Genomic DNA, 12657 nt, shown 5'->3' on the forward strand with positions numbered 1-12657 from the left:
TTCATGAAAGAATTTTTAACATTGCAACGTGACGAATGTGCTATATCGCTTACGAGCAGTAGTTTTACCTGAACGAGCGCTTCCGTGTCGGAATTTGAATGTGAGCATGCGTGGCACTTTGTCCATCGGAGTAGGCTACACATGATCGGAGTATGTCCGATCGGAGCAGTTTGTCGGAAAATATTTCCAGCAAGTTGGAAAATTTGGTCCATTATTCCAACGGAAACAGTCTGATGCATACCACACACAGTCGGAATATCTGACAAAACGTCTGTCGGAATCTCCGATCGTGTGTACAAGGGCTAAGAGAGGATTTTTTTTTCAATTTAGGTTGGGAGAGTTCCTTGGAATTTCTTGTTGCATTTCTGGGACAGAAAGTGAAGGAAGATTTCTGTGATGGTATACAGACAGCAAAATATAAGTAAATATAAAAATAAAATAAATATATGGAGAGATTTCCCTTCATTTCCTGTCCCATAGCCAAAATAGGTAGTGAAAGAAAAAAACTCCAAAGTGAGGGAATCTCAGGGTGGCAGCAGGGTCACCAAAACTAGTGTCCACATTGAAAAATATCCCAAATATTACTGTTGGTGGCAACCCAAAACAATTATAACTGTAAGGCTGCTTTCACACTGGGGTGGCGAAAAAAAGGCTAAAACTGCCTGTGTTGTGGTGCTTCCACAGCGCTTTTCAGGTGCCTCAGAAGCACTGTCCATTCAATCCAATGGGCAGGGGTGGTGTAGGAGCACTGTGTTCAGCGCTCCTACACCACCCCAAAGATGCTGCTTGTAGGACTTTTTTCCCATCCCACAAGCTTACCGCCCCAGTGTGAAAGCACTTAGGCTTTCACACTGGGGAGGCATGAGAGGCAGTTTTCAGGCACTTTACAGGCGCTATTTTAGTGCTAAAATGCTTGAAAACTGCCTCGGTGTGAAAGTAGCCTAAACCAAACATATAGAGGTTGATATACTAAAACTGGAGAGTGCAAAATCTGGTGCAGCTGTGCATGGTAGCCAATCAGTTTATAACTTCAGCTTGTTCAATTAACCACCTTCAGACCGGACCATTTTGCTGGTAAATGACCAGAGGTCTTTTTACAATTTGGCACTGCGCTGCTTTAACTGGTAATTGCGCGGTCATGCAATGTTGTACCCAAACAAAATTTGCGTCCTTTTCTTCCCACAAATAGAGCTTTCTTTTGATGGTATTTGATTGCCTCTGCGATTTTTATTTTTTGCGATATAAACGTAAAAAGACCGCAAATTTTGAAAAAAAATTATATTTTCTACTTTTTGTTATTAGAAAAATCCAATAAACTCAATTTTAGTCATACATTTAGGCCAAAATGTATTCAGCCACATGTCTTTGGTAAAAAAAAAGTCAATAATTGTATATTTATTGGTTTGCGCAAAAGTTGTCACATCTACAAACTAAGGTACGTTTTCTGGAATTTACGCAGCTTTTAGTTTACGACTGCCTATCTCATTTCTTGAGGTGCTAAAATGGCAGGGCAGTACAAAACCCCCCCAAATGACCCCATTTTGGAAAGTAGACACCCTAAGGAAATTGATAAGTGGCATGTTGAGCCCATTGAATATTTTATTTTTTTGCCTCAAGCGATTGAATAATGACAAAAAAAAATTTTTTTTTTTTTTTTTTACACAAAGTTGTCACTAAATGATATATTGCTCACACATGCTATGGGCATATGTGAAATGACACCCCAAAAAAAATTCTGCTGCTTCTCCTGAGTACGGGGATACCACATATGTGGGACTTTTTGGGAGCCTAGCCGCGTACGGGGCCCCGAAAGCCAAGAACCGCCTTCAGGTTTTCTAAGGGCGTAAATATTTGACTTCACTCCTCACTACCTATTACAGTTTTGAAGGCCATAAAATGCCAAGATGGCACAAAACCCCCACAAATGACCCCATTTTAGAAAGTAGACACCCCAAGCTATTTGCTGAGAGGCATTTTGAGTCCATGGAATATTTTATATTTTGCCACAAGTTGCGGGAAAATTACAAACTTTAATTTTTTTTTATTTTTTTTTCACAAAGTTGTCACTAAATGATATATTGCTCTCACATGCTATGGGCATATGTGAAATGACACCCCAAAATAAATTCTGCTGCTTCTCCTGAGTACGGGGATACCACATATGTGGGACTTTTTGGGAGCCTAGCCGCGTACGGGGCCCCGAAAGCCAAGAACCGCCTTCAGGTTTTCTAAGGGCGTAAATATTTGACTTCACTCCTCACTACCTATTACAGTTTTGAAGGCCATAAAATGCCAAGATGGCACAAAACCCCCACAAATGACCCCATTTTAGAAAGTAGACACCCCAAGCTATTTGCTGAGAGGCATGCTGAGTCCATGGAATATTTTATATTTTGCCACAAGTTGCGGGAAAATTACAAACTTTTTTTTTTTTTTTTCACAAAGTTGTCACTAAATGATATATTGCTCACGCATGCCATGGGCATATGTGAAATGACACCCCAAAATAAATTCTGCTGCTTCTCCTGAGTATGGGGATACCACATATGTGGGACTTTTTGGGAGCCTAGCCGCGTACGGGGCCCCGAAAACCAAGCACCGCCTTCAGGCTTTCTAAGGGCGTTACAGTTTTGAAGGCCATAAAATGCCAAGATGGCCCAAACCCCCCCCCAAATGACCCCATTTTGGAAAGTAGACACCCCTAAATTTAGGGGTACACTAGTGAGACTAGGTAATAAATGGCGGGTGCCCTGAAACTATAAAAAAAATAACTAACCAACCAGCGTCACCTGTAACAGTTATATGGTGATCACTGGTGAAAGGGTTAACTAGGGGGCAATCAGGGGGCTTTATGCAGTAGTATATGGGGGTCCCTGGCGCTACAAAAAGCTGCGGCGAACCTAAATACCTAGCTGCCTAACTAGCGTCACCTGCGAGTTTGCGGCGGGTGCGACACGAATTCAGCCATACTATCTGTATGGCTGAACTCGAATCGCACAGAGATCGGATGTGATTTGCACTGCAGTGCGGTGCGAATCACATCCGTTCTCATAAACCGCTGCAATGTGAACCCAGCCTTAGTGACACTGGCGACGGGGGGTGATCACGGGGTTAAACCTTTATTGGGGGGGTTAGGGGGGTACCTTAGAACTAAAGGGGGCTAACCCTAACTGCCCTAACAGTTATTACAGTCACAAATGACACCCGCCGGGTGATCAGGGGGTTAAACCTTTATTAGGTAATAAATGGCGGGTGCCCTGAAACTATAAAAAAATAACTAACCAACCAGCGTCACCTGTAACAGTTATATGGTGATCACTGGTGAAAGGGTTAACTAGGGGGCAATCAGGGGGCTTTATGCGGTAGTATATGGGGGTCCCTGGCGCTATAAAAAGCTGCGGCGAACCTAAATACCTACCTGCCTAACTAGCGTCACCTGTGACACTAATACAGCGATCAGAAAAACTATCGCTTATTAGGCTGGGTTCACACTGGAGCGATGCGGGAACGCCATGAATCCGCGGCGGGTTCCCGCATCGCATGCCTCCCGGCGGCAGTTCACACTGCCCTATGTGAACTGCTGGGAGTGTCAGTGAAATGTTAATGACACCCCCAGATCAGTTCGCATATCGCAGTGCGATCTGCAAACTCGGATCGCATGGTGTGAACACCCATGCGATCCGATTCTGCTGCGGGCCAAAAAAAGGGTCCCGTGTGAATTTGCGGCGGGTGCGGCGGGTGCGACACAAATTCAGCCATACTATCTGTATGGCTGAACTCGAATCGCACAGAGATCGGATGTGATTTGCACTGCAGTGCGGTGCGAATCACATTCGTTCTCATAAACCGCTGCAATGTGAACCCAGCCTTAGTGACACTGGTGACGGGGGGTGATCACGGGGTTAAACCTTTATTGGGGGGTTAGGGGGGCACATTAGAACTAAAGGGGGCTAACCCTAACTGCCCTAACAGTTACTACAGTCACAAATGACACCAATGCAAAAAAAAAAAAAAGCAATTGGTGTCACTGTGACTGGGGGGGCAGGGGTAATTGGGGGGTGATCGGGGGGTAAAGGGGGGGGTGAGTGTGCCTGGCATGTTCTACTGTATGTGGGGTGTGTTGGTGCAACTCACCGAACCTCTCTCCTCGGTGCCGGAACGAAAACTACCGACACGGAGGAGAGAATACATCACTTCCTCTCCTGTGTTTACATTACAGGAGAGGAAGTGATGTCACCGGACATTTTCATTCGCCGGGAGCGATCGCGAGGGGGTGGCCATGAATGAATGGCCGTCCCCTCGTCCGGGATCGCTCCCGAACGAATACCGACCGCCGCAGGCACCGGGTGGGGGCCCGATCGGGTCCCCGACCGGCGGGCAGGCAAGGACGTACATGTAAGCCCTTATGCCTGCCCGTGCCATTCTGCCGACGTACATCGGCGTGCGGCGGTCGGCAAGTGGTTAACTACTTCCCACCTGGCCAATGTGGGTGGGAGCTCTCTACTTCTGAATTCCTGAACTTCCTTCAGAAGTAGGGGGATCGCGTGCGCGCGTGCCCGCGCAGCGGCGCGATCCCGATGCGCTCGTGTCACCTGGACATGGCACATCTTGGATCAACAGGAGGGCTCTGCCATTGGCCCTCCTGATCACATGACGGCCGTGTCCAATATCGGCCATCATGTGATGTAAACAAACAGCCAGTTGCTCGGCTCTCCTCTCCTCACACGGAAGTTGTCGCTGATGAGAGGAGAGCGGATCGCTGCAGCTGGCTTGTGATCAGTGAGTATGAGCTGTTTTTTACAGCTTTTTACTCACTGATCACCAGTCTAGTGAAAACACACATGTCACCTCACAGTGTAAACACATGTTCCCACACATGTCCCCAAAACACACGTCCCCAAATAATAAAAACACATGTCCCCAAAAATAAAAACACATGTCCCCCACATATGTCCCACTAAAATCACATGTCCCAATGCTTATCTGCACACATATGTCCGTGATCACCTGGACACATATGTACATGATCATTTGCGTACATATGTCCGTGATCACACAAACCAATTATTATACACTTAACCAATTTTTTTTACCAAAGACATGTAGCAGAATACATTTTGGCTTAAATTAATGACAAAATTCAATTTTATTGGATTTCTTTTTTTTTTTTTTTTTTTAACAAGAGTTATTGGATTTCTTTTAAAATAGAAAGAAGAAAATATTGTTTTTTTTTCCAAATTTCCACTCTTTTTTCGCTTATATTGCAAAAAATAAAAAACGGAGTCGTGAATAAATACCACCAAAATAAAGCTCTATTTGTGCAAACAAAATGATGCAAATTTCATTTGGGTACAGCGTAGCATGACCGTGCAATTATCATTGAAATTGCGAGAGCGCTGAAATCTGAAAATTGGGCTTATTGTAGTGGTTAAGCTTTGACAAAAAAAAAAACGAATTGGTTTCTATGTAGTGCTGCACCAGATTTTGCACTCCAGTTTTAGTAAACCAATGCTATAGAGCAGTGATGGCGAACCTTGGCACCCCAGATGTTTTGGAACTACATTTCCCATGATGCTCAACTACACTGTAGAGTGCATGAGCATCATGGGAAATGTAGTTCAAAAACATCTGGGGTGCCAAGGTTCGCCATCACTGCTATAGAGTCTCCCTAACAGGAGCACAGACAGCAACAGAAACTGACGAGTGTTCTAATCCTTCGCCACTCTGTCCAAAACTAGCTTTTTACATGTGTTTTGTTTCAGTAATCAGTGATGAGGTTACCATAGTAATTGATTCATGTCATTATGTGTGGTCTCTACACTGCTGTAGCAATCTTAATGAAGCCTTGTTCAGGTGTAACTGATATTGTTAGGGTGATTTACTAACTGATGCATGATATTGCAAAGCATTTGTCTGTTTTTTTTCCCCCACATTTGCTTTTTTCAGACTATTAAAATATCTTCCTACCAAGAAAGGTTGGGGTTCTGGGATCTGGGCAGAAACTATTTACAATCACACCATTCTGTTAACTTTGGTTTCTCTAGTAATACTTCAAGAGCCTGTATAAGGCTGGTCTAATATATCAGGCTACATATGCTGATCAGTATGCATTTTGACAGCATATTTAACTGGTGTGTTTATAAGGTGTGTTCTAACGCAGGACAGATATTTTAAAATCTTTATTGTACAGTACAGGGCACAGGAATTGATTCATAGACCATAGATTATATCTTGCTACCTTCAGGTGATTGGACATTGGCAAAAGTCTTTGCTGGGTCCACCCCCTAGTAGACCCATATGAACCTCCTACTCTGTGAAGCTGCACTTTTTTACTAGTGCCCTTAGGGGATAAAAGTCTTCACCTGTTAAAGAAGAATTTTCACTAGAAGTACATTACTGATTTCAGCTATCAATTCCATCCAGGTTAGACTGCTTTTGACCTTCATGGCTTACTAACAGTTTCCAGGTCATTTACCCTCGTGTACATCTTAGGAATTGCACCTGGGCCACGTAGCAATGGTGCTGGCCTGTAAAGTTTGCGGCAGGCACTGATTCCTAGGTTTGGCGCTCACCTTGGTATGTGAGTTATCCACAGGGTGCTATACAGGCCCAAGGCCATTGTCCCTATGGGTTACTAAAACTGAAGCACTCAGAATCTGGTGCAGCTGTGCATAGTGCCCAGATTCTAACTTCAGCTTGTTCAATTAAGCTGTGAAAATAAAACCTAGAAGCGTAGTTGTTAATATGTACAGCTGCACCAGATTCTGTGTGCACCAGTTTTTTTTTAAAGATTTTTATTGCACACACGAGTATTATACAGGCAGTATATCTGACATGGGTTACATCCAGATCAATGAAAAAAAAAAAAACAACATTCATTATAAATAGTAACATTGGAAATATCAATGGTTTCATAACTGAACCAATCATGACTCCAACCCTGTCATTCTCAGAAGTATATGCGCTCTTTTTTTTTTTTTTTAACCCCAACCTAGAATCAGAACCAGTTGGATAACCCCATGAAAAAAACTCCCACCTCAAGGAATGTCCGCATTCAGTGTCACACTTAGTAGAATGGAGATAACCCACCTCTGTTCACATTAAAGAAATGTCCTCACTTTCTTCCCCCTGTCATAGTTACAAAATTGAGAGTAGTCCTAAGCAATCTAATGGTCTATTCTCTTTCTTCTTCCAAAATATTCTCAGAGTCAACCCATCTAAACCATACCTTTCTGAACTTCTTGGGAGCCCCTCTAGCTTCATAGGTCATGTTGTATGTCAGCACATCAGCATTTACTATTTTTATCCACATCCCCGGTGTCAACTATTCATCGTGTATCCATCGTCTGGCAATGAGTTTCCTCACCCCAAAAAATAGGATCCTGAGAAACAGTTTTGTGTTTGCGTTCCTCTCTCCTTCCTCAAAGACATCTAAGGCCACGTACGGGCGGACTGTCTGACGGACTTGGTCCGCTGAAACGTGTTTCAGCAGACAATCCGCTCGTGTGTGGGCTTCAGCTGACTTTTTCAGCGGACAGTCTGGCGGACTAAGTCTTTCGGAATTTCCGTAATATTGTCCGTCCAAACTTGGTTTCAGCGGACAGTCCGCTCGTGAGTAGGCAAGTTGGACGGACTAAGTATGGCGCATGCTCAGAAAGGATTTACACGGCCGAAGGTTGCATTGCAGTGTATTGGACGTCGTATTTCTAGTCCCGTCGTACGTGCTGTACACGTCATCGCGCAAGCTTTCAGCGGACTGTCTGTTCTTCGTGTGTGGTCAAGTCCGTTCATTCAAAAGTAGGACGGACTGTCTGTCGGATTGTCTGACGGACTTAGTTGGACGGATAGTCCGCCCGTGTGTACGCGGCCTTAGAGGAGAGCAAATGTTAGGCAAATCAAAATGATCTGAAATAAATTCAGTCACCTGCGACCATAATGGTCTCACTTTTTCGCATTACCAGACCATATGTAGGAAAGTGCCTTCCGCCCCCTTGCATTTATGGCAATTAGCTGAGTCCTTCCGTTGCATTCGGTACAGTCTAGCTGGCGTAAAATATTGCTGGTGCAGATAATGATACTGTATCATTTTGTCTGTGGAGGAGACAACAGACACCAAATACGTGTCAAGCACCTCCTGCCACTTTTCCTCCGACAACTCCGGGACAATTGCCACCCATTGCACCATGGGTCTAGAAGTTGTAACCATCACTCCCTGGCCCACTAACCCATAATATCTGGAGATTCACTTAGCTGGATCTGGATCGATCAGAAACTTCTCCAGATCCATATTCTGTACCATGGTTTCCCTGCCCCAAACTCTGCAATCACTGCATGGCGCAGCTGCGCATAGCGAAAGACCTAGGTACTCCAAATTGTTCTCTTAGTTGTTCAAAGGTACAGAGACGATTATCCTGGTAGATTTGGTGTAGGTATTTTATGCTATATTTATCCCAGGTGCTGTGTCCATCTGGTAATTTAAGAAATTCCTCTAGGGTTCCATTATACTACAGGGGACAACCACAGGGGATCGTCTTTTCTCCATTGAGAGCATATGTGAAACACTTTCCCAGGAAGTGCCATAACCGTACCCGTCTTCCTCCCTGGCATGCCTTTCCAGTATAACATGTGTCATGGTTATGCAGTGATCTTCTTGTGTTTGCTTACCTCCCCTCATGTGTTCAGACTAGAGGCCAGCCACTTCCACCTGGTGGTTTTTATAACCTCTCCTCTAAGCATGGCTCTACCCCAGGCCCTATCAGGGAGCACTATATTAACCTGTGCACTGCAGGCCATCAGTGCTGATCAACCATTGTGTATACCTTTGTGTGTTAGCTTCCTGTTTCTTGCCGTGTGCTCTTCTACTGTTTTCCGATAACCGACTTTGGCGTGTTTTTGACTATCCCTGTTTGCCTGTGATCCTGACCTTTTGGCGTGTCCCCGACTATTCTTGTCTGCTTATGGCCCCGACCTTGGCTTTGTCCCTCACCATCCCTATCCTCCTGTTGCCTACTGTGGGTGTGAGCTGGGGGACCCTGGGGGTCGCGACCTGGAGCCAGTTGCACCCAAGTCCATCCTCACCACTAGAGGCGCTGGTGAACACCTGCTGGCTCTTAGACTCCGCGCCCCAGGGAATTCTACGCTCTAACCCCAGTGGGATCTGTCCCCCGTCTGCAGCAGTCAGCCGTAGGGTCCACAACCTTGCGGTGCACTCCTGATCCCTACGGTGTGCATCTGCCACCTCGCCTCAAGGTGACCTGACAACATGTTTTGTAGGGTATCCTGTGAGGTAGCAACTGCTGCCTCCAGCACAGTAGTGGCATTGGGTGTTTGTGGAAAAAGTCACCAATGCAAAAAAGTTAGCTGCCCTGGAACCCCACAGAAAACTCACAATGATGGAGTCAAGTTGTTTGAAAATTCATAGTGTCACAAAAACTGACAAGTTTGAGAGAATGTACAGATTCTTGGGAAGAAAAATCATCTTAAACCGATTTATCCATCCCAACAGGGTAATCAGTAAATTCTGCCATCTCTGCACCTTCTTTCAAAAGTTTGCCGTTACTGGAGTCAAGTTTGTTTCAAGGAATTTAGAAATTGGCAGTTGAACCTCACTCCCCAAATATCTGAAAGAGGTGGACAAAGGATGGAGTAGCCCTCGGCTTAACAGCTAGAGGTTCTATAGCCAGGGCAAACAGAAGGGGTGAAAGTGGACATCCCTGCCTGGTGCCCCGAAATATAGGATATGAATCTGAGATAATGGGGTTAACCCTTAGTCTAATCAGCGGATCTGTATACAGGAGCCGTACCCAGAAAATAAAAACAGGGCAGAAACCACAAGACTCTAGGAGATGGAACAAAAATGGCCACTCCACTAAGTCAAAGGCCTTTATTGTATCCAGAGCGGCCACTATTCTATCAACCTGTCATGGGCAGTCTGGAGGTTCACAAAAAGCCTCCTAATGTTCATTTGAGCACATCTTCCTTGAATAAACCCCGTTTGATCAGCATCTAGTAATTTTAAAATGACTGATTCTAACCTTCCTGCCAATATTTTGGCCAGAATTTTTGTGTCGACATTCATCAGCGAGATCGGACGATAGGAGTCACATTCTCGAGGGTCCTTCCCCCCTTTAGGGATCAAGACAACCAAAGCTTCTCTCACTGAGGGAGATAGTCTACCATCCGATCTGGCTGCATTGAATACTTTCAGCAGGCGGGGGGGCCAAACCGAATCTAAAAGTGTTGTAGCACTCTGAGGGGAGGCCATCTAATTCAGGGGATTTCCTAGGGGGAAAAGAGGCAATCGCCTCCTCCACCATAATACCTGTTTCTAAAGCTGTACTTTCTTCCACTGACATCTTAGGTAAGTCTACATCTGCCATGTAAGTCTCCAATTCTCCAGTCCCCATAGGAGCACAAGACATATACAGTGGTGTGAAAAAGTGTTTGCCCCCTTCCTCATTTCCTGTTCCTTTGCATGTTTGTCACACTTAAGTGTTTCGGAACATCAAACCAATTTAAACAATAGTCAAGGACAACACAAGTAAACACAAAATGCAATTTGTAAATGAAGGTGTTTATTATTAAAGGTGAAAAAAAATCCAAACCATCATGGCCCTGTGTGAAAAAGTGATTGCCCCCTAAACCTAATAACTGGTTGGGCCACCCTTAGCAGCAACAACTGCAACCAAGCGTTTGCGATAACGTGCAATGAGGCTTTTACAGCGTCCTGGAGGAATTTTGGCCCACTCATCTTTGCAGAATTGTCCTAATTCAGTTACATTAGAGGGTTTTCGAGCATGAACGGCCTTTTTAAGGTCATACCACAACATCTCAATAGGATTCAGGTCAGGACTTTGGCTAGGCCACTCCAAAGTCTTCATTTTGTTTTTCTTCAGCCATTCGGTGGTGGACTTGCTGGTGTGTTTAGGATCATTGTCCTGCTGCAGAACCCAAGTTCGTTTCAGCTTGAGTACACGAACAGATGGTCGGACATTCTCCTTCAGGATCTCTTGGTAGACAGCAGAATTCATAGTTCCTTTTATCACGGCAAGTCTTCCAGGTCCTGAAGCAGCAAAACAGCCCCAGACCATCACACTACCACCACCATATTTTACTGTTGGTATAATGTTCTTTTTATGAAATGCAGTGTTCCTTCTACGCCAGATATACTTGGACACACACCTTCCAAAGAGTTCCACTTTTGTCTCATCGGTCCACAGAATGTTGTCCCAAAAGTCTTGGGGATCATCAAGATGTGTTGTGGAGAAATTGAGACGAGCTTTGATGTTCTTTTTGCTCAGCAGTGGTTTTCTCCTTGGAACTCTGCCATGCAGGCCATTTTTGCCCAGTCTTTTCCTGATGGTGGAGGCATGAACGCTGACCTTAACTGAGGCAAGTGAGGCCTGCAGTTCCTTGGACGTTGTTGTGGGGTCTTTTGTGACCTCTTGGATGAGTCGTCGCTGCGCTCTTGGGGTAATTTTGGGTGGCCGGCCACTCCTGGGAAGGTTCACCACTGTTCCATGTCTTCGCCATTTGTGGATAATGGCTCTCACTGTGGTTCGCTGGATTCCCAAAGCTTTGGAAATGGCTTTATAACCCTTTCCAGACTGATAGATCTCAATTACTTTCTTTCTCAATTGTTCCTGAATTTCTTTGGGTCTCGGCATGATGTGTAGCTTTTAAGGATCTTCTGGTGGACCTTACTGTGTCAAGCAGCTCCTATTTAAGTGATGCCTTGATTGTGAACAGGTGTGGCAATAATCAGGCCTGGGTGTGGCTAGAGAAATTGAACTCAGGTGTGGACAACCACAGTTATAGTATGTTTTAACAAGGGGGGCAATCACTTTTTCACACAGGGCCATGATGGTTTGGATTTTTTTTCACCTTTAATAATAAACACCTTCATTTACAAATTGCATTTTGTGTTTACTTGTGTTGTCCTTGACTATTGTTTAAATTGGTTTGATGTTCCGAAACACTTAAGTGTGACAAACATGCAAAGGAACAGGAAATGAGGAAGGGGGCAAACACTTTTTCACACCACTGTACAATTCCTCATAGAATTGAGCAAACACTTTCAGCATTTCAGCTGAGTCACATACTTAAATTCTGGAATTGTCATATACTGATTTAGTATAGACCGGTGCATATTCCGGCTGTGCCAAGTATGCCAAGAGCCTACCATTCTTGTCGCCAAATTCAAATATACGCCTATGTTGCGCAAGGTTAAGTTTTGTGGAACAGTTAGAACAGTCTTGTACTCCCTGGTTCTGGCCTGTAGAGCCAGTAACTTTTCCCTGTTGGGGTCCCTAACATTTTCTGCCTCCGCCAGCGTCACCTCCATCTCCTTAAGCTGTACTGTGGAAGCTAATTGTTTTTTGAAACCCTGCACTTCTGCTATAAACACCCTCTCAACGTGGCCTTGAAGGCCTCCCACTGGATTAAAGAGGAATCAGAATTACCATTTTCAGCCCAATGATGTTTAATAGCCTCTGTACACTTAATCTTTATGTACTCCTCCTGTAGCCAACTGGCCTCCATCCGCCAGATGCGCAAACCTGGTTTCGGACCGAGACCAAGTTCCAGCAGCATAGAAGAATGATCAGAAAGGGCTCTAGGCAAATAGAAAACCCCCTTGACCAATGCCATACAGTCCCC

Source organism: Lithobates pipiens, unplaced genomic scaffold, assembly GCF_037356315.1.
Source record: "Lithobates pipiens isolate NorthernLeopardFrog02 unplaced genomic scaffold, aLitPip1_a1.2 Scaffold_30, whole genome shotgun sequence".
Taxonomy (NCBI): Eukaryota; Metazoa; Chordata; class Amphibia; order Anura; family Ranidae; genus Lithobates; species Lithobates pipiens.